A 27,960-nucleotide genomic window follows, 5' to 3' on the forward strand; every position below is an offset into this window, starting at 1 on the left:
AGTGTGCAGCCGATCCCCAAATTAACAAGATAAAAGTATTGCCTTTTCATTATTCTACTTATATGAGAAAGGTAGAGGTAGAATAAACAGAGGTAGAGTTAGCATCTGCTTTTCATTTCCTGTTGGGCTAGGCATGGGGAGCGTTGTATATACAGAGCACTTTGTTTACATGCATAGGGATGTCCTTTTTATCCTCCTGAGACATCTCAATGAAACTTTCACGGAGAATACTCCACAATCCTCTTCTAAAGGTTTCTATGAGTGGCTGCCTTATTTCTTCCTCTGCTGTAGGACATTTTCCCACACTACTCTGGAATGAGTTTGGCTGGCACCATGACAATCAACAAGCTAGCAGCGTACAAGCTGGGGTGGCTTTAGGATACCCGTAGCAGCTGTGTTCTCTGTGCCTTTGGGATCCTCAGGAGAGAGAGATTAGCTAAAATCACCACCGTCTGTGGAAAATAGTGCCACTATTCAGTGCCATTGCCCATACTCACACCCATGAAATAGGGACCAAAATGTTATAGCTTCAAGCAATAAAAAATCCTTCTCTCACTCCTTCCCCCACCCCACTCCTAGCAGTCCATACTCTCCATGGCCAAAACACTTCAAAGCTGAAGTGTCAATAAGCATTTCTTACTAAAAGTGTTTGTGGGAATAAGGGAAGGGAGTTTTGAAACTTATCTTCATCTTCCCCTTGTGTCTGTAAATCCAGTGGTACATTTTTTTATCAGCAGCAGCTTCTGGTGCCCACTCTTTGCCTGCAGAAGTACCTGACACTGATGCGGGAAGAAAGAAGAGGACAAGGGAGGACATGTACTGTGAAATCCTGCAAGCCAGTGCTGCATTGGACTATGAACAAAGGGCTTAGAGGAACACAGAGAGGACAGGAAAAAAGCCCAGCAGGACAGGAAGCTGGAAATGCATCAGGATATAAGAGGTCTTCTCAGGCAGCAAACCCAAATACCGCATACACTGGTATGGACCAACAGGTCCAAAGATCCCAGACTTCCCACCCTTTGCAGTCCTTAGAGAACTCCATGGTCTCTGCTACATACACCCACCCTCCAACATACTACACAGCATTATGGGGCATAATTACCCTACCACTCCATACCAGGGAGCAAGCTTTAGTGACCTGTGAGGAACGTGGTTGGTGTACATGTAGCCACAACCAAGTCCATTTGAGTACACAAATGTAGATAAATGTTTACTACCTTCCTAATTTTAAATTTTCACTCTGTTTGTCAAACATTTGTATAACATTGACAGTTTTTGCACATTGATTTTCTGCACCGTTTCCCCCCCCCCCCCCCCCCGTAAAGTTCAGGTTCTGGAGAATCAGCTACACTGCTACCTCAATATAACGCGACCCGATATAACACGAATTCGGATATAACGTGGTAAAGCAGTGCTCCCGGGGGGGGTGGGGGTGAGGAGGGGCTGCGCACTCCGGTAGATCAAAGCAAGTTCAATATAACATGGTTTCACCTATAACGCGGTAAGATTTTTTTGGCTCCCGAGAACAGCGTTATATCAGGGTAGAGGTGTATTGCAGAATGCTTAGTGGTAGTCAAAGTAAATAGTACTTGTTAATGTACACTAAATACAGGACACAGGATTCATAGCTTCAGGAAAGCATCCAGTCATTTTTATAAATGTATAACAAGCACTACACATTTCTTAGTAGCTCCTAAAGTTCCAGGCCCAGAGAACACTCCAGCAGAAAACACATCTGTGACTGACTGTTAAAGTGCACTTCAAAGTTCTCCTTCAACTGCATAATTCTTGTAATCACCCTCATGTCTGGCTGTTCAAAGTTGACAGCTGCTCCACCCTGGTGGTAGCTTTTCCCCCTTTGCCTCACAGATATTGTGCAGTATATAACAGGCAGTTATAACCATTGGAATATTTTTCTTATAGAGATTGAATCTGGTGAGTAAGCACCATCAGCATCTCTTCAGTCAACCAAAAGCACATTCAACATTCTGCACTTGCTGAGCCAAAGCTGAATCTTTCATTGATGCTTTTGAAGTAGCCACTGGTACAGCTACATGAGCAAGGGATAGGCTCAGAATCACTATTAGCGCATTTCAGTATTGCTAATATTAATCTGCCGGTTGTGAAGGAATGACCCTGCTTGCAGCTTTTTGAACAGTCCTGTGTTCTTAAAGATGCGAGTGTTATGCACCTTCCCTGACCAACCCGATTCAATGAAACATCCCCGGTGATCAACCTGCTTGCATAACCATAGAAAAGTAGCACTTTCTGTGGACATTTGCTGTAGCAATGTTGGCTTGGACCAAAATAAGGATATGTGTGATGTCAGTTGCTCCACCACAGTTTGGGTATCCCAGTACTGCATCATTTCCCGTATGTTGCTGACAGTCACTCTCCTGAGCAGCAGGAGATGATTAATGGCCTACACACTTGAATGACAAGAGTTCCCATTGTGGATTCTCCAACTCCAAAATGATTGCCCACTGACTGGTAGCAATTTAGCATTGCAAGCTTTCAGAGGGTGATCTCCACTCTCTTCTCCACTGTCAATGTAGCTCTCATTCTGGTGTCCCTGGTCTGGAGGACCGAGACAAGCTCAGCGCACGGATCCAGGAATGCAGGCTTTCACATCCAAAAGTTCTGCCACCCCCATTGTGCCAAAACTGCATTACATTGTGATCCCCCTACTCAGAAGTGGTGCTCTGCTGTCTGCAGCTGCTCCATGAACACCATCACTGTGTCCCTCAGCAAACCATCTTTGGGGACATCCTCCTGTCCCTGGTTGTTGCAGTACTTCCTTGGTGGAATAGAGGAGAATGATGCGACTTATTTGTACCGTCTATAAACAGTTTATGTGGCTTCAGCAAGTTAGAATCTGCCCTTTACGTTTGTCAGGCAGTTGGATGAGATTTTTTTTTCTTTCTTACTCACAGTGGCTGAGATGCATGGAACAGAAAAATGTTTAAAATTACCTTTTGACAATAAGTACTTGAAATAGACTTTTAAAAATGGTAAATTCACTTCGCCTTTGGAAGCATGTTTTCTTATAGGTCCTTAAACAAAACAGCAAGCCTCTGAGATCACAGTGGTTTTGTTGTGCAGAGTTAAATAGCTGGCTTTTGCACTGTTGGGTGTTTTAAAACAGCAAGTAAAGTGAGAATCCTGCAGCAAAGTTTGCAAGCTGAGATTGCCATATAATTGAGCGCTAATACAGAAACATTTAAGAGGAGAAAGTTGTGTCGTTGTTTTTTAACTCTGAGATCAATGGTTTCAAAAATTATTAGTTTGTGGGGAGAAGGTTTATGTAAAACAGTAGCTAATATAAGCACTAAATATTGTGTCACTGTTCCCTTATACTTGGGGAAGTTTTTAGGTGTTGCAGAATATTATTTTCTCTAATAATATCGATAGTACTAATTAGAGAAGGTTTATGTAAAACAGTAGCTAATATAAGCACTAAATATTGTGTCACTGTTCCCTTATACTTGGGGAAATTTTTAGGTGTTGCAGAATATTATTTTCTCTAATAATATCAATAATACTAATTAGAAATCTGTTTTCCCTTTTTATTTATATTGCTGGCATATACTGTGTCCTCCTAATTTTCTACTAACAGTATTATTTCATTTGTGCTTGCCACTAGAACAGCTTTCTAAAAGTTGGGGTTTGTGTATTAATATTGTGAAATGACTATAATTTGAAATAAATTGAGCTATATTGTGTGAACATGTAGTCCAGTGCTGCTATTTCCTATTAGAGTTTAGTGTTGAACAAACAAAAATTGGTGAACGTAGAACCCTAAAGAAAAAAGAGAGGTTTATGGTGCAGAAACTAATTTTAGAATGAGAATGTAAATTTTTGTAATCAAGACATTTTACTTTGAGAGGTCCACCTGATAAGAGCTAACTAGAGGGACAAATTTGGACAAGGTATTGGTTTTGCCTTTTTGCCAGCTGAATGCCAAAATGCTTCTCACCTCCCCGTTCACTTACAGATAAAAGGCCATGCATGTAGATTTTAGCGCTCTAGTTCTGGTTTCAGTTTTGGAACTGGTTATATATCTAATCTGCACTTACAATTATTTCCACTTTTAACTTCGGCAGTTAGAATTCAGGGATATTCAGACAAAAATGACATAATTGGATTTGTGCCCAGACACGGTATTCAAATAGCTTTGGAGATGTCATTAATTTGACAGCTCCCATAGGAAATAGTGTTTCATTGCATTGTTTTAGGGTTTCAGTATTTCTCTCGCCATTTCTTGCCACTGACTTGGTATGATAAAGATTGATATGATAAAATTTATAGATAAAATATCACCAAAGTGCACTGAGTCAAATTTATACAAGCCAAATCAAGGAGATAAAATTGTAGTGACAGTTGTGATTTATTCAGCCTCATCATCCAGTCTCTATATTTTTATTTGGGTATTTTATGGGTCGTGGAATATTTGGTGGTGTTACAGTCAGTGCTGATACCAATGCCTGTAGCAAAGGTTGCCTTTCCATTATAACTCAAATTATGCTAAACTTTTCCATGCTTGCTCTCAGCCTCCCTATTTTTGGGAAAGTTTAGGCAAAAACAGTTCAGCCATTTCTGGTAGAGAGTTGGGGAAAAACAGGTAGATCTTCTAGCACCTCTGTGTGTTCCCACTCAACTAGTGTCCTGGTACCAGAAGCTTGTTAGAACCCTTTTGAAAGCAGTAGAAGCCTCACGCCTTATTCTGGATCTGAGAAACCTGAATAGGTTCATCAAAACCTTCAAGTTCAGGATGCTGATCTTGGGAGCCATCATCCTTCCATGTCCAAAGGAAACTGGTCTATATCATGAAACATCAATGATACCTATTCATTAGACAGTCACGCCACAGTATCTCAAGTTCTGAGTGAAAAAGACATCTTTCAGTACAAGGTGCTGCCCTTCACTTTATCCATGGCTCTGAGGGTACTTACAAAATACTTAGCAGTCATGGCTGCACTCCTAAAAATCAAGGGAGATATGCCATCCCCTACCTGTACAACTGGCTCATCGAACAAAATCTAGCCAGGAACTCACAGAAGCCATTAATTTGATATGTCAGCTGTTTCAGACTCTTGGTCTACAGACAAATTGGGACAAATCTATCCTTGTCCCATCACAAAAGATAATATTTATAGGAGCAGTACTGAATTTCATGACAGGACTGAGATCTGTGCATATTTCTTGTACTCTGTATTGTAAACTCCAACCACATTTAACACTGTTTTTTTTTTTTTTCCTGGTGGCCATCACCTGTGATATGATATGCCCATCTATGCATGAATCCTCCACAGCACTGTGTGTCTGTGTCACATCCTGTATGTGGAGAGCTTGAGCAAATTACACATACTTCCCAAAAATGCTCTTAGGGTAACTCAGCTGGTGGGAATCCTGAGACAGTTTCCTTCAGCCTGCAGCTGCCTCACTGTGATCCAGGCTGGGTGTCAGAGGCATGCTTGTAGAAGTTAGATGCTCATGGAGCAAGCACATAAACTAGGCTAGATGACTAAGTCCTTTCTATCATCCCTTTAAGACCAACTGGTTCAGGTATTCGCAAAAACACCATAGATATATACTACCTGAACAAGCAAGTTAGAGCTAACTCTAAACAGTCTGCAGAGAAACCATGGAACTTTGTTAGTAGTGCCTGGAACGTCCCATATACCCAGTTAGTCTGTATCTGGTAGGAGAGGAGAATGCAAAACCAGGGTAATTCAGAAAGGCTCAAGACCAGAATAATCAGTCTCTGCAGCTCTCATTGGTAAACTACTTTTTCAGCAGATGGGAAAGTGTCAAAACCAGATCCCTTTGCCTCCAGAGAATGCCAGGTGTCCCCTCTACTGCTTGTGAGCCAGTAAGGACCAAGTGTTCTTTGACAGATGCAGTCCTCCTAGTGTTGAGCAAGGATCTGCTGGATGCATTTTCTTCCATCCCCTTCATTTGTTGGGTGGGTTCAGAATACATGCTGGGATTGGACAAAGGTCATCTTTCCAGCATGGTCAAGGCAGCGTTGGTACAATAACTAAGGCTGCGAGTCTGTCATGGAAGTCACGGATTCCGTGATTTTCTATGACTTCTGCAGCAGCCAGCAGCAGCAATTTGGGTGTGTAGGAGGGGACAAAGGGCTGGGAATGGGGGTGGGGGGGGTGCTTACCTGGGGTGGGAGGTCCCCCTGCAGCTCCTAGGCGGCATGGGTGGGGGTGGGGGGGGGAAACTCCGCTGCCTGTGCCCATAAGCCCCACCCCTGCTGCTTCCATTGGCTGCAGTTGCTGGCCAATGGGAACTGCAGCAGCCGGCGTTTGTGGTGGAAGCAGCGGAGGAGCCCCTGCTTCTGCTGCCTAGGAGCTGCAGGGACGGAGTTGGTAGGAAGCCTCCCCTCCCCTCCCCCCAGTGGGGGTCCTGGGCTGCGTGTCACGGCCCAGTCCCCTCCTCTCCCAGCACCAGCAGGGGTCCTGGGTCACCCCCCAGCACCTCCAATGCCCTGAAACCCCTCCCCCTTCCCGAGCACCCCCAACCCCATGCCCAAGTTTTAGTCACAGCGGGTATTTTTAGTAAAAGTCATGGACAGGTCATGGGCCCATGAATTTTTGTTGACGTCCGTGACCTGGCCATGACTTTTACTAAAAATACCATGACTAAAATGTAGTCTTAATGAACTTTTAAAGCTGTCTAAGAAGCCTCTCTGTTGCCTCAAATTAAGGCATGTTGCAGTCCAGGATACTCCTGCACCTTCATTCAGATACCAGAGACAATATTATTCACCTTTTTTGTCATCTTTCTTCTCTCAAAAAAGACCTAAGTATCAATAACAGCATCCTCCTAATTTCTGAGTGTCAATATATGAAAAGATCCTCCAAACCCAAGGTCAGTCCAAAGAATTCTTCTCTGACTCCTTCTTTGCCTAATTTTAGACCTCAAGTTTGACATTACATCTGAGAGCAGCAAACGAGTTTAGACTTTTATTCTCTACGCTTTGGAGAAGTTTTTTTTTTATTATTATTATTATTATTTATTATTAAGACAAACAACAAATGGCAAAACATCAATATGGACAGAGGGGTGTTGGATGTTATAAGAGAGGATTACACCGTTACAGGTCAAGACCATTCCACCATCTCTTCCCTTCCATTTTCAGGGACCCCTCTCATGCCAGTTTTCTGAGGGTAGAAGTCCATTCTCTGCTATTACAGGGCGATAAAGGAGGTTCTGGAAGGTCTCGGGAATCAAGGTTTTTACTCTAATTTTCTAGTTCCAAAGAAGGATGGATGCTTCCAACCAATCCTTGATCTGAGAAAACTAAACAAATACATCATTAAGTTTCACTTCAGGATGCTGACTCTCAGTTTAGTCATCCATTCTCTTTCTTCTCTAGATTGAGAGCGGCGTACCAATCTCAAAGACGCTTACTTCCATATTTCCATTCAGCCATTTCATGGTAATTACCTTCATTTTGTCCTAGGGCAGAACCATTTCCAATACAAGATTTGACCTTTCTACAGCACCTCGGATTCTTATAAATGCCTTTCTGTAATAGCAGCCTTCCTGAGAAGACAAGGAATTTTCATGTTCCCGTATCTTGACCACTGGCTTCTGTCTTACTCCAAAGACAAGTTGAACAACATTCTCTTTACATATTCTGTATTTCAAAATTACGTTTCTGATAAACAAGAAAGCAAATCTATATTGTGCCCAACACAAACAATTCCCTTCATAGGAATTCTCAATATTCTGGAGTCGAGAGCATACTTTCAAGAGGAAAAATTCCAAAAAAACCTGAAATCCAGCATACAATGCTTACTCCAGAAGTATTGGTTTTCCTCATCTTTCTGGGTCTTGTGACATCAAAAACGTATGACATACACCTTATGCAAGGCTCAGAATGAGATCTTTTCAACAGTGGGTTTCAAGAAATTTCAGACCCACTATAGTTCCAAGGAAAGTTTGGAATCCTATTCTGTAATGGATGAATACTGAGAATACACTGAAAGGAGTGATGTTCAATGCCCCACCTCCTTCAGTAATAATGACAACAGACTCTTCCAATACAGATTAGGAGGAGCATCTCAACAAATTAACAAGAGGTCTCTGGAATTTGCAAAAATCGCAACTTTACATCAGTGTTTTGGAATTAAGGGATATCAATTTAGCACTGAAATCTCTCCTTCCTCAAATTCAGAGCTCTGTGGTTCAAGTCACAGTAGACAATATGGTGACAGTATATTATGTAAATAAAAAAGGAGATGTCTGTTCATCACAATGTTGCCCAAGAAGCAATAAAACTGTATGGGGATGGTGGTGCATACATCACAAAATTTACCTGATTGCATTGCATGTATCAGGATCTCACAACTAACTGGTAGACCAACTGAGGAGACTCCTCCTCTCAGGTTCACGAATGCCTCTGAAGGAATCAGTGATTCAGGACATGTTCCATCTCTGAGGATTTCCAAACATAGACCTCTTTGCCAGTAGCCTCAATACTACATTCCCCTGCTTATGTCTGAGAGCAGGGGCAGACATTCATTTGTTGATGGATGCTTTTCTCATCAGTTGGGGGATGTATGCTTTCCTGCCCCCCCCCCCTTTTTTTAAATTAACATTGAAGGTGGTAAAAAAGATCAGACAGGACTCAGCCAAAATGATACTAGTTGTTCCAGTATGTCTAAGACAGCAACAGGACACAGACTTGTTTCTCCTCTCCAGAGGGAAATTCAAATGCTTACCAGTATCACCAGATCTCCTATCATAACAAGGGGGAAGAGTGTACCATCCAGAACCTGAAGCGCTACATCTCACGGCATGAGCATGTACTACATAATTAAAAAAAAATCATCTATAAAATGGTATGATCTAAAACAGGGGTTTTGAAACTGGGGTCGGGACCCCTCAGAGGGTCCTGAGGTTATTACATGGGGGGTCGCAAGCTGTTAGCCTCCACCCCAAACCCAGCTTTGCCTCCAGCGTTTATAATGGTGTTAAATATATAAAAAAGTGTTTTTAATTTATAAGGGGGTCACACTCAGAGGCTTGCTATGTGAAAGGGGTCACCAGTACAAAAGTTTGAGAGCCACTGATCTAAAAGAAGGAGATTTCTCCTAGGAGTATCAGATAAGGGTTTTAATCCTGTATTTGCTCCTATTCACTGTATTTCAGAGTACTTGCTTGTCCTAAAGAATAAGGGATTATCCATTGCATCCCTTAGAGTGCCTTTAGCTGTAATAGCAACTTTTCATAATCCTATAGATGGAAAATCAGTTTTCTCATTATATTGTAAAAGGTTTTCAAAGGGTCTGTTGACTATCTGCCAGTAAGAGACACTGTTTCTCTATGGGACTTAAACTTAGTTTTAACACACCTTGCTCTCTATTTCATCTTTCCATTAAAACAGCCTTTATTATAGCAGTTACATTGGCTAGAAAAATTAGTGAATAGCATGTCTTGATGGCAGACCTTTCATTTTCAGTTTTTTATAAAGATAAAGTAGTGCTCCTGCTGCCTCCCAAGTTTTTACTTCAAGTAACTTCTGATTTTCATGTTAATATGTTAACTTGCCAGTATACTTTCTAAAACCTCACACTCATAAAAGTGAATCAAAGTTATATTGCTTGGATGCTAAGTGTTTTATCTTATTATTTAGATAGAATTAGAGAGTTCAGAATCTCACATAAACTGTTCATTTCCTATGCAGATAACTGTAAGGGGAAAGCTGTTTCTGCTCAAACTTTAACTAGATGGGCAGACAGTGCGTAGAAGTGAGTTACAAGAATGTTTCACATTCTCTGCTTACTGCTATTAAAACACATTTTACTAGTGTAGTTGCTATTTCAGCAGCATACTTTAGACATATTCCAGTAATTTAAACATGTAAAGCAGCTACATAGAGCTCAATAAATTTTTACTAAACATTATGCATTAGGCATAGCTGCTAGGTCTCGTACTCAATTTGACAGGACTGTTCTGTAATCTGTTTAATTAGGACACCTTGTCCCACCATCCATTTAATATGCACTGCTGACCAAACTGCCCCAAAAGTTGGATTATGCAGAGGTCACTAGAAGAAATGAATGTTTCTTGAGGTTCTTTGAAATGGACTCTGCATATTCACACACACCACCATCCTCCTTCCCCTTTTCTGCGGAGTCCTAATTATTCTATGCTTTGCATTAGTGATGGAAGGAATTAAGGTGGTAGCTACTGCCATGCCCTTTTTATAGCCATGCCCCTCAGAACACTCTAGAACACTGAGGCGACACGTGTGCATGTCAGCACTGACGTTCTAACAGACACTACTTATAGAAGTTTCCACCATTCAGCGGTGCCAGTTGTCGCATATCCCAAAAGTACATCTTGAAGAACCTCGGTTAGAAGTAACCAGCCTTCATTTCACAACTTCTTCATCTCTGTCATTTGAAGTCCTAGAGTAGGAGGTGGAAAGAGACAAAGAGCCAGACAGTGATGATCTGCTGGCACAGTGATTCTTGTTAGTGGGCCTCATTCAGGTGCAGGGAGAGGCTGGTCAAAGGCGGAGTGGCCTGTTAGTTGTTTTCATGACATCCTCTCCCCAAAGTGATCAGTCTTGGGGATTCTGGAATGCCAGTCTTCCCTTATGTGTCTTGTTGAATTTAAAAGAGAGGCTTCTTAACCTTGTCCTTGATGCTTATGGCTTACATGTTTTGCTTGCTCCACCTTGTAGTACCTCCTTCCAACATGCACAGATAAATCAGATGCGAGGAGCATCTTGGAGCCATGCAGCTTAGTTCAGTCAAGTTTGAATTAGATCACTATTTATTTTTTTCAAGTTGAGGCTCACTAACATTCTAATTCTATATCACAGAAACTGTTTATCTGTGATTCCTCCCCCGTCACCCTCAAATGTAAGAAATCCAGATGCAAAAGATATATTTGAGGAAGCTGGTATAATCTCATCGATGTGAAAGGTCCTAGAAAGACATTATTGCCAGTTCATGAAAAATTCATTATAAAATCACTTTAGAAGAAATTAATGAGCAAATATTAGCTCAACAAAAACGTCCCCTGATGCATTGTTTTCCGTCCCAGCATTCTGTGGGCTTCCAACTGCGTTTCATGGCATTTTTCAATGGCCCCTGTTTACTGTGTGCCCACCATCTCTGTGCGAAAGGATAGATCCTGCACTGCTCTCTACTGTTGTGGTAACTGTCATTAACGCTTCATTGATGGTCATGCAGTATATCAGGAGCTTGCTATCTGAACAGGAATCAGAGTTGCCTGACCTGTTGCATGCCATAGAAAGAAACAACACCAGATTACTTTTGGCATTCATGGAGTAGCTGAACACGGGGGACTGCCACTTTTGGGCTCGGGAAACAAGCACTGAGTGGTGGGATTGCATTGTTATGCAGGTCTGGGCTGATGAGCAGTGGCTACAGAACTTTTGGAAGCGGAAAGCCACCTTCCTGAAACTGTGTGCAAAGCTTTCCCCAGCCCTGAGGCACCAGGACACCAAAATGAGAGCAGCCCTATCGGTGTAGAAGCGTGTGGCAATTGCTGTGCAGAAGCTGGTGATTCCAGACTGCTACCGATTGGTTGCGAATCGGTTTGGAGTCAGTAAGTCAACCATTGGGGTAGCTTTAACGCAAGTGTGCAGGACCATTAATGGCATCCTTCTCCGAAGGACTGTGACTCCTGGCAATGTGTGTGGATGGTGTTGCGGAAATGGGCTTCCCTAACTGTTGAGGGGCAACAGATAGAATGCATAATCCAATTTTGGCCCCAGACCATCTTGCGACAGAGTACATCAATAGAAAGGGGGTATTTCTCCATGGTATTGCGGGCGCTTGTGGATCACTGCGGGCGTTTCACTGACATCAACACGGGGTGGTCCAGGAAGGTGCATGACACATGCCTGTACAGAAAGCTGCAAGCAGGGACTTTTTCACCAGATCAGAAGATTCCAGTGGGGGATGTTGAAATGCCCATAGTGATCCTGGGAAATCCAGTGTACCACTTATTCCTATGGCCCATGAAGCCTTACATGGGAAACCTGGACAGCAGCAAGGACAGCTTCAACAAATAGGCTGAGTAGGTGCAGAATGACCGTGGAATGTGTATTTGGTCAGATTAAAAGTGTGCTGGAGATGCCTTTATGGCAGGTTAGATCTCAGTAAGGAAAACATTCCAATGGTCATAGCTGCTTGCTATACACTGCATTTGCCCAGGGGTGGAGTGCTGAGGCAGGTCGCCTGGCTGCTGATTTTGAGCAGCCTGATTCCAGGGCTTTTAGAGGTGCACAATGGGAAGCAATTCGAATCAGGAAGGCTTTGAGGCGACATTTTGAGACAGAGAACAAGCGAAGTGTATTTCTGTGCAGGAATCTTCTGTGCTTCATTAGATCAATTTTTGTTTGTAAACACTTGTGATTCCTGAACGGGGTTTTCAGTAAGCAAATGATTAAACTGCATCTATATATTTTACTACCAGCTGTTATCACAATTTGTAGAATACAAAGATTTGTTATCTTTCAGAGATTTTGTTTTTATTAAACACCAATTAACACACACAGTGTCTTGGTTGGAAGGGAGGTACCAGTGTAGGGAAGTCTCTCATAGCTGTGCCTAAATCCAGATATCATTTTGGAAGTTGTTCAAACAGGTGGAGAGAACAAGAAACCGAGAAGTTCCAGAAAGTTGAAAGGAACGTGTGGGAGGAGTTTGGAGAGGGCATAGAAAATATTGCTTTATGGGCTGTGGGAGGCGACGGGGGGTAAGCACGCATCTGTTCTAACTGACATGATTAGGGACATTAGCAGCGCTGTTTGCTCCTCCATTACTTTTATCATCAGTGGCCTTTTGAACGTTCTCCTGATTTTCTTTTCTGTCCCATCTTTCCATTTCTCTCCACTCCCTGCTTTCCCTTTTTTCTGCCTCAGAGAATTGCAGCACCTCCCGGAACATGTCCTCCTTGCTCTGCCTTGGTCGTTTCCTTATCGGGCGGAGACACTCCGCTGGTGCGTAGGGGGTTCCCCTGAAGGCCACTTCTGCAGAAGCACAAGAAACAATATACAGAAGCATGATTGTTAGTGCATGCATAACGTTGAATCATTATTGTAAAAAATATATCTCTTTATAAAATATCAAGCACTTTCTCACTGATCCTTGGCAATCGCATGTCTCAGCTAACACCCTAACAATGGTGAGCTCTGCCTGGATGGGTGGGAGTTGTTGAAGCTGGGGTAAAGAGAGACTTTGGTGATTCCAGGGTAGCGGTGCAGGCACCTAGGGACATTATTGTAAATTCTGCCACCATTTTTCCATGGGGAGCGGGGGTTCATTGAAGCAGATTTCTCACTCCTGAGGGTATGCAAGGGTGCATCTACTGTATGTGTGCGGCTTCAGACCTAGTCCCTGTGCTACTCCCCTGTGTGCCAGTTTGGTCCCTGCACAAGTAATTGCAGAGTGGCGCAGGAAAGTTTCCTACAGTGGGGGGAGCTCTGCCAAGGAACCTTTGGTAGAGGATTGGCAAGTACCTCCAGGAAAGCTTCCTAGAGATCCCTCTGGAGGATTCCCGTGAAATATCGGAGTGCATCAACACACTTTTCCACCACACAGGTGGTGGAATTCACAGGGTGATTTGAAGCACACTCAAACCCAGCTAATCTTCCACATTTCTATCCCTTCACCCAATCCCACAGTATACAAAGCAAAGAACAGCTGTACGTCATATAACCGAACAGCATCAACACAAATAAATCACTTACCAGGGGTGTCCTCTCCTGCTTCTTGCTCCTCGGAGAGGGAATGCTGGGACTGGCCGAACACCTTCCGAGTGGCGAAGAGTTCCTGACTCGCCGCCACACCGGATGACCCTGACATGGGTTCCTCATTGTCCTTCAAGTTCACCTTCTTGTCCACGACTTTGAAGTGCTGACCAGAGTGGTCCTGATGGGTATTCTGGGACACCTCCTGGAGGCTATTTATGGCAACAAAACCAAGCACGGTGTCTACACTGACACTTCATTGATAAAACTTTGCAGCAAAAAGTCCTATGTCTCTCATTGAGGTGGTTTTATTTTGTCGCCAAAACAGAAGGTTATTTTTGTTTTTGTTTTTTTTGCCAAAAGTCGCATTGTAGTATGTACATCTTCACTGTTTTGTTGAGAAAAGCTGCTTTTTGTTGACAAAACTCTGTAGTGTAGACAAGGCCAAAAGTAAGTAACCTCTGCCTTTAAGTACTAAAAGAACTTGGCTATTTCTGTATATCTTTTATTAGATGGTGACACTCTGACACCTTAGAGTGTTGCCATTTCTCCATATAAAAATGCCTAAACCAATTTAAATAAATTTGTTTTAAAAAATATGTTCTGTCAGGATTAAGTTATTTTGACAAGTTGCAGTTTGATGCAAATTACAAAACAAAATTTATAGTGGAAATGTTAACATTTAATTATAGTCCATATCAGTATAATTCATAAAGGAATTCATTTAGGTTTCTTCTGGTCCTGTTTTCCCGCTCGAAATAGTTTTGTAACAACACTCCAAAGAGCACACATAATATAGGGTGCCTCATCTCACTGATTCAGCTTGTCAGTATAGTGAATTGTCAATTTCCTGTGAAGGTAAAGGAAGTCACGTTTTTAATTAACTTAAAACAACTCATTCAGACCCTAATTATTTAAAAAGTTACTTGTACTATATATGAAGTTACTACTTATATTTTAGTAATGGATGGGGGGTGGCATATTGTGAAATGGATTTAAAAACATCTACTGTGTTTTTCTAAGTGAATGGCATCATGCACAGGCCAGAGTTTGAAGAGAACATGAGTTCACGTGCAGGAGTAAAATGGGAGAGTATAGGCCAAATGCACGTTTTGTCTCTACTAATTAGGCCAGCATTCACATTTTTCAGTAATCTAAGGAGCCAGCAACTGTCTGTTTGCTCAGCAGTGAATTCTTTTTTTGTGCTGCAGCTCACATCTCCTCTTTTGTTTTTTTCCTGTTTACATAGTATGAATGTTTTAAAAGAAAAATTAAACTGACTTTTGTAGACTATACAGTACATGGATGGACTTCCTAATTTGTTTCTTCCGATTATATCAGAGGATATATAGCAACATGGCAATTAATGACTTTTTTATGTAAAATAAGAGGCAAAAATATTATGTAAATTAAAGTTTTTGCCTCTTGCTGCCTTAAGTTGTATGTTCTTTGCCCAACTTTTAAAAATAGTATTCAATGAATGAAGGGACTATTTTTAGTTAGCAGATGCATGCTCTCCCCTCCACCCCCCGCTCATTTTCATAAAGAATTGGCAAAGAAACATTGGATAGCTCCATAGACATTCTTCATTTTAAAGGGAAAATATTCAATATATATCATGTCTTGAGTGAACTTATACTTAAATAAAACAATTCCCCCCCCATCTATTGGGCTCCAAACTTTGTCACCTTTTGACTGACAAGTGTTTATCTAGGTACTGCTTTATGGACACTAGTTATGTTTGCCACAAATGTATGGATAGCTCCCCTATTCAGATACACCTCTACCCCGATATAACACGACCCAATATAACACGAATTCGGATATAATGCGGTAAAGCAGCGCTCCGGGGGATCAAAGCAAGTTCGATATAACGCGGTTTCACCTATAATGCGGTAAGATTTTTTGGCTCCCAAGGACAGCGTTATATCAGGGTAGAGGTGTATATCATATGCTAAAATAGTAACCTGATTTGAAATGCCTGTCTAGCAGGGAGGTTTTACTGGAATGTTTGTAATCAGCCCTAGACTAGAAGTGTAGTTGATTAGTAGTATATTTCAGTCCGTTGCAAAGAAGGTAATGTTTAATAGAGATAATTGGCTTTAGTGGTGCAGTGAACTGCCCACATGATCATCCTTGCAGGAAGAGTGCATGGTAAAGTGTTGCTTCACAGTTGCTCCCCAGAAAGCTACTGGTTATACGTCAAGCACTGAATTTTACAATAATTATCAGAGTCACTTGAACTAATTATCCTTTGAATTGAAATCCCTAGGCTACACAATATAGGTTTATGGGTAGGCTATTGATACTTAATATTAATACACCACAATGAGATTATTTTAGTTCATGTCAGAGAGGTTGAACAGGGGAGAATCAAGAATTGTGAAGGCCTGAAAGGATGTCATTTAAAACAATCCTTACAAGAGGGAACCTAGATTTTTAGCAGTGGGGATAAAGAAGGTGAAGATTTTAGATCTGTAAATCTATCTCCTTTCTCACTGTCTTTTTTTAATGTACTTTGTAAAGTATAATTACAAAAATGCTAATTCAACCTTAAACTGTACCTCCTAAAACCATTATGAACTGTGTAAATTTAGCTATTTTAAGTTTATTATTGAATATTTATTTCTTGATGCTTGGAATACAACAGTCATTTTATGTCTGATACTGTTAGCTGATATTGTATCAAAAACTATTCCTGCCTCTTTGACTGTGATCCTTGCCTCAAGACGGTTCATTAAATCCTGTTTCCACAAAATAAAGTTCAAACTCCTCATCCTGGCTTTTAAGATGTTGCAAACTGAGTGCTCAATACTGTAAAAGATGCAAACAATAGTCTTTGCCCTGAATATCTTAAGTTTGATAGAGAAACAAGACAGTGTGAGATTGTGTTTTAAAATATATATTACATCTGCCCTTCCTCCTCCTTCCACGTTTGTACCTTCGCTTCCATCTGATGCCCTGCTCTGTGTATGCTGCTCAACTTGTTGTTCTCTTATTTGTATCCTCAAGCCTTCACAGTAAATAAAAACAATTTTATTTGAGTCCCATTATCTTAATTTGTGAGGTACCTTAACATGTTGTCTTATATGTCTTCCTGTATTAGATTTTCCTCATTTCCTAATCTTTGTTTTAGAGTAATGCCAGTGGTATGCATTTGATTCTGCTATTGGCATCCTTTGAGAAGCAGATAAGTTTTGCAGTGTTTCAAGGGAACTGTTTAATCTCTCCTATGAGTCAATAGAAATACAATTCACAAAATCCTTACCACCTTTGAATAATACTGTTCAGGAAACTTAGAAACAATTTAGAAAATTAAATGTGTAATGTGAACAAAAGAGTGGCTATACTGGGTCAAACCAGTGGTCCATCTAGCCCAGTATCCTGTCATCTGACAGTGGTCAATGCCCGATGCATTAAAGGAAATGAACAGAACAGGGCAATTATCAAGTGGTCCAGTCCCAACATCTGGCAGTCGAGGCCAAGAGACACCCAGAGCATGAGGTTGGATCCCTGACCATCTTGGCTAATAGCCATTGATGGACCTATCCTTAATGAATTTATTTAATTCTTTTTTCAACCCAGTTATACTTTTGGCCTTCACAACATCCCCAGGCAGTGAGTTTCACAGGGTGACTGTGCGTTGTGTGAAGAAGTACTTCTTAGGTTTACAACAAATCATATTGATTTTATTAGGTGCCCCCCCCCCCTTGTGTTATGTGACAGGGTAAATAACACTTCCCTATTCACTTTATCCACACCATTCATGACTTAAAGACCTCTATCATATACCCCATTAGTTGTCTCTTTTCTAAGCTGAACAGTCCCACACTTTTAAATCTCTCCTCGTAAGGAATTGTTACCTGCAAAAATCTAGGGCACCCTGCCTATACCCTACCAAGGGGTCAAGGTGGGACCTGGTCAATTTAGGGCACCCCACCTATACCCCACCAAGGGCTCAAGGTGTGACCCAATCAATTTAGGTACCCCCACCCTATCCTTGACTCCGGGGCTCAGGAAGAAACCTGGTCAATTTAAGTACCCGCCCTTTCCCTCGGGACTCAGGGCTCTACAGATCTGCGGAACCTTTTCCCAGTGAAAGGGCTTTAAACAGCTGTGCTCTAAACATCTATTTATTAGCAACACACAGAGAATACGGATACCAAGCAAATCTCTTATGCTCAGCACCCCAATTTACAGACAAATTTCACCCGATGGCCAGTCAGGATTGACTCATCTGGGGGTTCCTGCTGATGCCTCTGCACATAACGGTCGTGCGGAGGGGTCAGAGTTCCAGCAGCTTGATGTTGAACTACAGTCTGGAAATGGTCCCCAAAGAACATTATTTTTTATTTACATTGTATAGGTAAAACTGGCTACCTCCTTCAAATTGACTAAACCTATCTCATTATCCCACACTTCTAAATAACAAAAATTTTAATCAGTTATGCACTGGGACCTATGTGTCCTCCTTCCTACGCAAGTTCTTTACATTTTGTCTTTCATGCCCAAATTGTAACTTAGTTGTGACCTTCTCTATTTGTGCAGATGGTCAGCATAAAATGCTGGTCAGAGCTTATTTTACCATTTGTTGAGTATCTTTCTATATTCTCCCTAATTTCCCAGCACCTTTACAACCTTGGTGGTTATAACTCTCCTTAGGGACATTCCTGAGGTGGGGCTGCTTTAGCAGCAACAGACCATTCCTTTTTTTTCTTTTCATTTCAATTTTAATGGTGAACTCCCTGAGTTTCAACCAAGGCTGGTTTAGTATTGGGGGGGGGGGGGGGGGGGAGGTTGATCAGGTGTCAGGCCTACAGAATCTGTCCCATACCCTTAATTATTTTCGTTACCCTTCTCTGTACCTTTTCCATTTCTAATATAACTTTTTTGTGATGAGGCGACCAGAACTGCATGCAGTATTTAAGGTATGGGCGTACCATGGTTTTACAGGATTATGATATTTTTGTCTTATCTATCCCTTTCCTAATGGTTCCGAACATTTGGCTAGCTTTTTTGACTGCTGCTGTTGCATATTGAGTGAGTGTTTTAAGAGCGCTATCCACAATGACTCCAAGATCTTTCTTGAGTGATAACAGCTAATTTAGACCCCATAATTTGTATGATATTTGGGATTATGTTTTCCATAATGCATTATTTTGCATGTGGCTTATGTCCAGAATAGGAGAATAAAATGGAAACATTAACGTTTTAAATCCGTTCCATATAAAGGTTTTCTTGCTTTCCATTGTCAGCATCTCCCGCTTTACTTCTGTGTGGACAATCCGTGTTTGGCTGGCAAAACATATCTTAACCGTGCAAGATATAAGAAAGAATAAGTAATATCCTCTTTGGATCTTCATACTTTTTTTATCCCGAGCCAAAGGATGGACTGTTAATTATGATATTTAAAGTCCCAGAAATTTTGAACTACTAAGACTTTTTCTCCTTAGCCCCAAATACTTCTTGAAATATTAGGACTTACCCTTTTCACAGATGAGAGCACAACTTATCCCATATCATTTTCTCAAAACAGGAGTTCATTTTATTAATGAGGAGAAAAGGTTTTCCAGGTCATCCTGAGTTTTCAAAGCCCAGCTGCTCATGTCTTGTCTTATGGCTTTTTATCCTATTTACAATTAATATTTTAGAGTTCTGTAAGTGTTATTAAACCTTGTATTGAGGTAGGTATTCTCCAGTCCAAACCTTTGTTTCTATATTCTGTAGTCCTGGGGAAATAATTTTTTTTAGTCATTGAAATATTCTTGTAATGAGTATTTTATTAATAAGTTCTATGTTTCTTTATTCAGCTTTTTAAAAATCCAAATTCCCATCCTTAAATTGCCAGTAGTTTTGCAGCTCACACATTTCCCATCTTCGCCTGTGAAGATTTTGATTGGGGGCAAAAATTGGTCATTTGAAGGAGGTGGTTCTGAGTTTAATATGTAGCAGGGTAGCTTCCCATGTCCAGCAAGCTAAAGATTTTCACAGGATACAAAAACCAATGGAGCCAAGAATGGAGCCAAGAGAAGATGGCGACCAGCCTCCATCTTGTGCTTGTGTGCCTTTCCCTCTGTTGTTTTTTGTGTCAGTGTTAGGGGGGTTGTGTATACTTCTGGCTAAATTGGCACTGCTGCAATCAATGCAGCGGTGTCGATTTAGTGGGTCTGGTGAAGACAAGCTAAGTCGATGGCAGAGCACTCTCTGGTCAATGTCTGTATTCCACCTCCCTGAGAGGCGGAAGGTGAGTTTGTGGGAGAGCGTCTCCTGTCGACATAGGTCGATTTACAGTGGTGTAGATCAGACCTTACTATCAAATTAGTGATAGCAAAGAGGTTTTTGTGTCGTATTGTTTTTCCTTTGAAATGTTTACACTATCAGGTGGTCTTATTATTTTGACCTGGTTTTCTGAAGGCTGATTGAGGTGTAGAAAATGGAACTACGGTTGTCAGTTAAAAATGCTGGATTATTTTCCTTTTAGATATTTGGAAAAAATTAATCCAGTCCCCTTTAGGGTTGCTAACCCTCTAGGGTTGGTCTGGAGTCTCCAGGAATTAAAGATTAATCTTTAATTAAAGATTGTCATGTGAAAAAACCTTCAAGAATACGTCCAACCAAAATTGGCAACCCTAGTCCCCTCTCTGATATAAACTACTTCTTTTGCAATCAAAAGTGAGAAACAAACAAAAAAAGGCCTGGGGATGTATAAAATAATCAATAATACTGTTTTTGAAGCAAAATTTCACACAGACACAATTATATCTGCTAACAGATTTATCAATGAACTGGGATACAATAACTGGCAAAAGAAAAAAGAAACCAAAGTTAGTACCAAATGGGCACAATATTTTGTGGAGACATATTAATTATCTAATAGCTACTTAGATTTAAAGTATGTGGAGGACTGGGAAAAAAGGGATAGGATTAGAGGGAGAATTTGTGAGTAAAAATAAACATGTTTTTTCCATGTTATCCAGGGTATTCTTCTGGTACAGACCTAACAGGATGTTACAGAACTTTTAGCCAGTAAGGGGTGTTTGTGTATTTCTGCCCCCTCCACAGCACTCATTAATATTGCTTCATTTATTTCCTCCCTTCAAGATCACTCTTAATCTTCCAATTGCGAATAGAGAGCACTAATTTCCAGTGAGAATTACAGTAAATCCAAAAAAGGACACAAAAATCCTCTGCTTTTCCCCTTTGTCTACTGAATCTCTGAGCGACAAGGTGGGTGAGGTAGTATTGGACCAACTTCTGTTGGGGAGAGAGACTTGCTTTTGATCTACACAGAACTCTTCCTCAGGTCTGGGAAAGGTACTCAGAGTGTCACAGCTCAATACAAGGTCAAAGAGATAGTTTAGCATAAGCAGTAAGCACATATTCTAAGGGACCATTCAAGGTGAAGTGACCTGTTAGCTCCCTTGTACTCATAAGATAAAAAGAGGCGTTAGTGTGTTACAGATTGTTATAAAACACCATAAATCTGATGTCTATATTAACACCAAAGAATCATAGGACTGGAAGGGACCTCAAGAGGTCATCTAGTCCAGTCCCCTGCACTCATGGCAGGACTAAGTATTATCTAGACCATTCCTGAGAGGTGTTTGTCTAACCTGTTCTTCAAAATATCCAATGATGGAGATTCTACAACCTCCGTAGGCAATTTATTCCAGTGCGTAACCACCCTGACAGTTAGGAAGTTTTTCCAAATGTCCAACCTAAACTTCCCTTGCTGCAATTTAAGCCCATTGCTTCTTGTCCTATCCTCAGAGGTAAAGAAAAACAATTTTTCTCTCTCCTCCTTGTAACAACCTTTTATGTACTTGAAAACTGTTATCATGTCCCCTCTCAGTCTTCTCTTTTCCAGACTAAACAAACCCAATTGTTTCAATCTTCCCTCATAGGTCATGTTTTCTAGACCTTTAATCATTTTTGTTGCCCTTCTCTGGACTTTCTCCAATTTGTCCACATCTTTCCTGAAATGTGGCTCCCAGAACTGGACACAATTCTCCAGTTGAGGCCTAATCAGCACGGAGTGGAGCAGAAGAATTACTTCTTGTGTCTTGCTTACAACTGCTAATACATCCCAGAATGATGTCTGCTTTTTTTGCAATAGTGTTACATTGTTGACTCATATTAAGCTTGTGGTCCACTATGACCCCCCAGATCCCTTTCTGCAGTACTCCTTCCTAGGCAGTCATTTCCCATTTTCTATGTGTGCAGCTGATTGTTCCTTCCTAAATGGAGTACTTTGCGTTTGTCCTTATTGAATTTCATCCTATTTAGTGTAGACTATTTCTCCAGTTTGTCCAAATCATTTTGAATTTTTATCCTATCCTCCAAAGCACTTGCAACCCCTCCCAGCTTGGTGTCGTCCACAAAGTTTATAAGTGTACTCTCTATGCAATTATCTAAATAATTGATGAACATATAGAACAGAAGCAGACCCAGAACTGTTCTCTGCGGCACCCACTTGTTATGCCCTTCCAGCATGACTGTGAATCACTGATAACCACTCTCTGGGAACAGTGTCTAGCAAAGTAATGAATTTAAGCTCTCAGGCTTGTCTTTTGAAAGGGCTGTTCAGGTTTCCTTTGAGGATGAGCACTGATAGGTCAGATATAGTGGAATCACTTTGTGAAAAGTGTTCACCCACAGGTGGCATGGGGTTTTTGTCTTTTATCATTTTCCTGTGTCAGTTCATTAGAGCGCGTGGTAATTGTCTGGCTTCACCCACTTAGTTATCAGGACATTTAGTGCACTGGATGAGGTACACCACATGGTGTGATAGGCATGTGTAAGGGGTGTTGATCATTGTAGGAATGGAGATATGTCTGTAGGTTTTGCATCTGTTGTTCTGGCAGGATCTGATGCCCCTTTGAGTTGGTGTGGCCTGGTCTATGGGAAGCTTCCGTCTGATGATGAGCTTGGAGAGATTGGGGGTTTGTTTGAAGGCCAGAAAAGACTGTTCAGAAAATATTTCTTTCGGGATGAGGTCCCTCTTGAGTATGGATTGTAGTTTGATGTTACCACTTATGGGTTCCAGTGTGGAGTAGTAGGTGACAACTAAGTGTGTTCGGTCAGAGGGGATTTTATTTCTGTATTGAAGCAGGTTCTCTTGTGGTATTTGGGTGGTCCGTTCCATGATGCAATCTATACATCCACCAAACAAGGGGACTCCGCCAGAGAAGTAATTTTCATTAGCTAAAAATTACACCATAAAAGAAACCAAACAAAACTGTCATTTTCGTTTCTTGCTTGAATTGGATTTTTGTTTGTTTGTTTGATTAAAACTGGGCTAGCTATTTCTGTGGGTATGTGATAGCATTTTGGGAGCACAGTACTACCAATCATGAATTAATGGATTTGCAATATGTGAACTGTCAGACATCCTACAGGGTTTGAAATGTAATTAAAAAGGGCAATGACTGTTCAAGCCCTTCATAGTCCCTTCTAAAATATTATTCTATCACTAAAAATATTTACTCAGGTATAATTAACACTGTTTATTATATGACATTTTTAAACATGGTGGCAAATTAATATACTATTGTAAAAAGGAAAGGGTAAAAGTTAGTTGCTTTGACAAATTTGGTCATCTTAACTTACTGTATTTTTACTTCAGTTTATACACGGCCTCTCACAGTATGCTGTTTTTATTATTTGGATGGACTACAATTCTTCACAATCCTTCTATATATAGCTCTTCTTGCTGAAAATGAATAATTTTTTGGTGTATCGGATCATACCAAATTAAGTCTAACAAATTAACTTAAATAAATTGTGCCACACTGTACTTGCCCTGCTGTACAGATTTCCTTATGAAAATTTTATACAACTTAATCCAAATTGAATAAATAAAAATCCCAAGGTAAATTTATTGCTAGAATTGAAATGTCTGCATCTTTGCTGTTTCAGTGACTTCTTGTGAACATAATTTTATTGGAGAATCCTGCCTTTCGCTGTCTGGATCCTTTAACAGTGTGCCAAAGGTGAGTTGACTCTGGCCTCATTCTCATAACTTAAGATGATAGGAAGCTAATTGGATGAATTAGTTGGTACGCTGTTTATTTAATGTACTTCAGTGCTTATAAATTGTTAAGCTACCAAAAAAAGTGTTAAAGCTTTTTCCTCCACTAATTTGAGCCAAGTAAATTTTAGCTCTCTTTCATAAGTGAAGAGGGTCAGATTTAAGAATTAGATATTGCTGAGAGCTGTATTTGGCTCTTATCCTATATTTTCTGTTATCTAGCTTCAGGATTTTTTTTACAGTGCTCAGCCATAGTTTGTTAGCTTTGCTTTATTAACAGGCTCAGCATTGATTCCTCATGGTTTCCTAAAAACTAGCTCCATAAAATAAATACTATTGTGTACAATGTTTAAAGACAAATAGAATTTTGTTTATCACTTGCTTATTGTACATGCCTTCTTATAAAGGAGGAGCAGAACTGTACTTAGTACATTTTAAGGATATTTGGGGGGGGGCAGTCTCCAAAGATATGAGGTTGCCTGATTAAATTGTGTTTTATACAAGATTCATTGTACAGAAGAATTTTGTTAATTTCTATTTTTGTAATCCACACACCACACCATACCATTTGCACATGGCAACTGTACTCTGTCACCATGATTTGGCAGAAATTTATTACCAGAATGCTGTGTGAAGAGGCTTCATCTTACTAAGACGTCGGCTTTACAAAAAAATACGACAGAACACTGAATAGTCTTGTGGCTGCTGTACAGAGCTGGGAGTCGTAAGATCTATGTTCTGTTCATGGCTCTGCCATATATTTCTTAAATTATTGAGAAGAAATCATTTAATCTCTCTGCTCCTTAGTTTCTTCATCTATAAAATGAAGAGGGATGTTGTGTGAGACTGAGTTCTTGAAAATGTATAAAGCATTTGAAATCTTTAGATGGAAAGTAATATGGAAGTACTGAATGTGCTTTTAATTTGTTTTGAGTTCTTAAGAACCTGTATAATGATAGAAACTAAACATCACTTGTTAAATAAATACACAAGTGTACTTAGTAATGCATTATTTTTACTTTTTTATGTTTGCTTGTTTGTAGTGGCTAACTTAAACATAGTAATTTGTTATGCATTTTTAGCATAAATGTAGTGACATTTTACTGTATGTGAATTGGCAAAGATGCATCATAACAAAAGGGAAAACAAAAAAAATACCACTGACTTTACCAAACCTTTTTTAACAATACTTGTTTTTCATATGAAAGATGAAATGCCACTATTTGAAGTAGTATCCTGTTACATAATAGTCAAGGATTCACACACCACTTAGCTCAGAGTTTTGCCATTTCCTGGTAGACCTTGTGCGTCGATGTTAGGTGAACCACTTAAAATAAGAACAAAAACAAAACAATCCTTGTGAAATTAAGAAGGGGTATGTGTATGTGCACACATAAGTACTTTTTTTTTGGGGGGGGGCATACCTCTAGATTTTCTTCTTATAGTAGAGGTAGAAGTACTTGAACTAGTTTGGTAGAAGACAACATTAGAAGCTTTTTCTACACAAGGCACTGACGCATGTTTAATCTTAACCTGTGACTAGTACAGTTGCCATTTATGGGATAATTTACACAATTAAAGTTAAGGACATGCTTAAGTGCTTTGCTGAATCAGGTCCAAAATATGTACTTAATTCAAATTTGGGTTCACATAGGCAAAAAAATTATTTTGTGATATACATGGTTTATTTTTTGGAGCCATGTGTGGTTTTTATGCTTTTCATAAGTAATGTAGTGACTGCACATGTTCTGAGAATATCTACTTTCATATTTAATACACTAAGTGTCCTAGTTTTAAATGTAAGTCGTAACATATACATGGTCAAAATAGTCTGTTACATTGAAGAACACAATGTTTAATGTATAATGGTTTTCAGTAAATTTTATTGTATACAGATACTTGTTTGTCTAAGAAATTCAATTACCATATATACTTGTTCATAAGCACCAGAGACGGGGGTCTGCTTACGAACGGGTATAGAGAAGGAGAGGTGGGACACAGCCATTCCCCCCAACAGAGGGAGCAAGGAGAGGCAGCACAGCCAGAAGGGAAGAGGTGGGGCCAGAGTCTCTGGCCACGCTGCTCTCCCCCCAGCCTCCGAAGCAGCTGCAGCTCCAGGGCTGGCAGGCTGCAGCCACGCCGCTCGGACCCGACCCCCAAGCAGTCTGTGGCCACGCTGCCGGAGCACACTGCAGCCGTGTCACCCGGCCCAGCCTGCTGGAACATGCTGCGGCCGCGCCACCCGGTCTGGCCTGCTGGAGCAGGCTGCGGCCATGCTGCCCAGCCTGCCGGAGCAGCTCCAGCCATAGGTCAGAGACATCCTCCCCAGATAAGGTGGGAAGGGATGGGATGGGGAGAGTGTGGGGGTCCTGGGCTAGGGGTAGGGTCCTGTGGGGGGTGGTCACAGGGGTTACTCCCCTGACTCCCAGCTTCTCCCCCCACCCCCACCAAAAAAATTTCCCCACCAGTTGCTATCCCGGCCTGTCAAGGTAAGCAGCTGGCGCGCCGGGACACTTTGTTTACTTAGGTTTACCTCCATGCCTGTGGTAAACCTACAGGCATGGACGCTCGAGGTAAACAAACCATCTCGGATCACCAGCGGCTTATCCTGATGGCCCGGGAGCCGAAGTTTGCTGACCCCTGAATTATAGGGTCATCTTATGGACGGGTTATAAAAATTTTCCATTTTTACTTATCGATCTTGGGAGGGTTGGCTTATAAACGAACCGGCTTCTGATCGAGTATATATGGTAATATCATTTGAAGTACAGAAGTAGAATAATCTTCGTTTTTCACTTGTAGAATGATTTCTGTCTTATTCAGAGAAATTCTTAAATGCCACATTAAAGAACATTTTGTGATGATAACCTCACTAAATTCTAATCTAAGATTTTTGAGAGAGACTGATTTGCAATAATTTGTTATCCCAGCATGAGGGTGTAAATATAGTCTGTTTTAGAATGTAATACTGCCAAGACTATTACTCTGCAGTTTTAAACTGGGAAGACTTGTTACTAATTTCTTTGAATAAAAAAAAAGGGTTACATTTTACAGTTTTACAATACAAGATACTTGCTAAAGTATTTTGGATAATAGTCATATGTATACTGGCAAGGATTAATTTGGTTATAGACACAGAGAAAATGGATATATGGACGAATATTTTATAGGTAGTTTTTTTTTTAAGAGCATCTTTCTTCATAACCCTATATACTAAGTAGGTCATTTAATGATATACATGTGTGGAGAAGAGAGAATTTAAGGCCATGTCTACACTAGTACTTAGGTCGGCAAAACTTTTGTTGCACAGGGAAAAAACACACCCCTGAGTGACGTAATTTTCATGGGCATAAGTAGTCGTGTGCACAGTGGTATGTCAGCGGGAGAGAGCTTCTTCCACCAATATAGCTACCACCACTCATTGCGGGTGGTTTAATTATGTCAATGGGAGAGCTCTCTCCTGTCAGAATAGAGCAGCTATACAAGAGATCCTTACAGTGGCATGGCTGCGTCGGTACAGCTGTGCTGCTGTAAACTCTAATGTAGATTTAGCTTAAATTGGACAAGATTAGGTGTAAACAGGTACAAATGAAAATTGTCACAGCCTCAAAATACTCAACAGGCTTACCAAAATAATGTCACGTTAGGTTGTGATCAAACATCTTCAATAAGTATTTCTCCAGGGCTTGTGTAGGACCAGTCAGTAAAGTGCTGAAGTAACTCTAAGTAGAGGTTACTCAACACCTTGTGGGATCAGGCGCTTACTATAGTATCTTAAATGTCAACTCTGTAGTTCATTAAAGGAGAAGAACCATAAATAACATTTAATAAAGCTAGCTGATGGCAATGGATGCTGGAACGCTTCCAGGAGCTTACTATGTTTGGGCATCAAGGTGGCTGAGACTGCTTCAGGATTTATATTAAGTTAAAACTTTTAAAGAAAGTATTATGCACTCTTCCAGCTTGATGCTATACACATTTTGGTGTAATACAAATTGCTAAGAGGGTAAAGAGTACAAACCAAATAGGTACATGGTGCCATGTCAAAAAAGAAAGATTCTGGTCAGGTCTACACTAAAAAGTTAAGTTTGCCCAGCTATGTTGCTCAGGGATGTGAAAAATCCACACCTCTGAGCAACATAGCTAAGCCAACCTCCTTCTCCTCCCCTCCTCCCCC

General features: G+C 40.7%; 1 protein-coding gene across 10 annotated transcripts in view; it reads left to right on the plus strand.

Annotated features, from left to right (window-relative positions):
• NCK2 (NCK adaptor protein 2) overlaps window positions 1–27,960 on the plus strand; it is a 157,861-nt gene that overhangs the window by 34,388 nt on the left and 95,513 nt on the right. For 8 of the 10 annotated variants that reach the window (XM_065580946.1, XM_065580945.1, XM_042854431.2 and 5 more), the window contains one exon: window positions 23,672–23,745. The exons of the other annotated variants lie outside the window; for them this stretch is intronic. The gene's annotated coding sequence lies outside the window, so the exon portion shown is untranslated. The remainder of the gene's footprint in view (window positions 1–23,671; window positions 23,746–27,960) is intronic. 10 annotated transcript variants of the gene reach the window in all.

The sequence above is a fragment of the Chrysemys picta genome, chromosome 1 (assembly GCF_011386835.1).
Source record: "Chrysemys picta bellii isolate R12L10 chromosome 1, ASM1138683v2, whole genome shotgun sequence".
NCBI lineage: Eukaryota > Metazoa > Chordata > Testudines > Emydidae > Chrysemys > Chrysemys picta.